General features: G+C 35.9%; 1 protein-coding gene across 7 annotated transcripts in view; it reads right to left on the bottom strand.

The window, feature by feature from the left end:
- LOC122534000 (putative transcription factor SOX-15) overlaps positions 1–1,681 on the bottom strand; it is a 91,466-nt gene that overhangs the window by 48,678 nt on the left and 41,107 nt on the right. The window lies entirely within an intron of this gene.

Here is a 1,681-nt window from a genome sequence, read left to right as displayed (position 1 = left end):
TAAGGGAGCAACCATAACCCAACGGTGGTGTCATCTTATCCCTGTCGTAATTATCCAGCATCCTATAAATTCAAACGCGAATTTATTAATCATTCGTACCGTTTGTAACGTAGGTACAGAGTTAACGGTAAAATCGCTACGCATCCGGTGCGAGTTCGCGCGCAATACGACCGATGAAATAACGCGGTCGTGTATCGTTTCGCTTCAACGAATGGCTTGTTTGTCATGTGAACGTACGCATCACGATACACACGCTGCTTTTCCCCGATAAATCTCGACGTTAAAGAGCGCTCGAGAATCGTTTCAGCTCGATGGATTCCTCTTTTCTCTTTTCTTTTTTTTTTTTCATTTAATAAATCGAGTCAATCTGATGTCGCGTAATTAGACAACGGTATGGAAAAACGCGATATAAATAGAGTCTATGTTATCGCTTTTTATTCTTATAATTGTCAGAATCGTTTCACCAGTTTTGCATTGTACTTTTGTCAAAGTGCTCTGTTTCTAACGAAAATTTTTTCTGGAAAAATTTCTTTTTCAACTTTTTTACTATTTCCACGACTGGAAAGCATCTCGATTGTTTTCCCTCGAGTTCACTTAAAATTCGACAAATAAATGTAGTTCCGCGACCGACTGAACATTTCTTATCTGTGGCTTCCCACATCTTTTCGTTTTTATTATTATCCCTCCTCCATTTTTCTTCGTATTTCTTTTCATTGTCAGACGAATCGCGATCGCGTTTAATCAAATTATTTAGCTGTTTCGTTATCGAGGCAAAAGGGAAAAAAAAAAAGAGTTCAGAGATCGAAGAAGGTAATGGGCACAATGTGTTTAATGAGGAGAGATGACCGTGGAAAAGATCGGTCGTATTGTTCGCCGATAAAAGAAAGCCGAGTGAATATTCTGCGTTTCAGATCCTTCTGATCCCGACTCGAGATGGACTTGGCCGTTTTTCTGGAATGGAGTTCTAATTACCGCTTCCTTTTGCACTTGTACCCGTTTCTCCCTGGGTCAACACTTCAATTATAATTTAATGACGTGAGAATAATTATCAATTCATTGAAATTGGCAACAAGTTTGAATCTGATTAGCTGCTTGCGCATGGTGTATTATGAACGGTTACGATTCCTTCATATTCCTACCATTCGCTCATTTCTAATATATTATACTTATTGCTGATTTATTATCAATACGTTGGATCTACTGTTAATTATTTCGTTCGCATATTCGCATACATTATGTGTGAAATTGATTGGAAATTATTTCGTACCTACGTTAATTATTGTATAATTGGAATTCCAATATAAAGGTAAAAGAGGAGAGGGATGATATACGAAATTGAAAATCAGCTAAAATAACAGGAGATATTAATTTTGATAATTCAAAGTTAGGCTCGAGTATCCTCGATTTTATTTAAGGATAGGTTATTGTAAAAGGTTCAGAGATCCACGAGAATTTGATTATTTGGATGCGTCTTATTTTTCTGAGTATGCTTCGGAGTTTAAACATTGTTTACAAGTTGACTTTCATTTTCTTCAACTTAACTGATAAAAGATGAACATCTATACAATGAAAACATTAGTCAAATTTGCAAGTTTCTTTCATCAACAGTAAATAGATTAAGTTTCAATTCAATTAAGTTTCGAATCAAGCTGGACTTCGACATCTATATGTGAGAGTAGTT

The sequence above is a fragment of the Frieseomelitta varia genome, unplaced genomic scaffold, assembly GCF_011392965.1.
Source record: "Frieseomelitta varia isolate USP_RPSP 00005682 unplaced genomic scaffold, Fvar_1.2 scaffold_565, whole genome shotgun sequence".
In the NCBI taxonomy this organism is placed as follows: Eukaryota; Metazoa; Arthropoda; class Insecta; order Hymenoptera; family Apidae; genus Frieseomelitta; species Frieseomelitta varia.
Note: the sequence above shows the minus strand (reverse complement) of the source record. Positions and strands in the feature narration are given on the sequence as shown.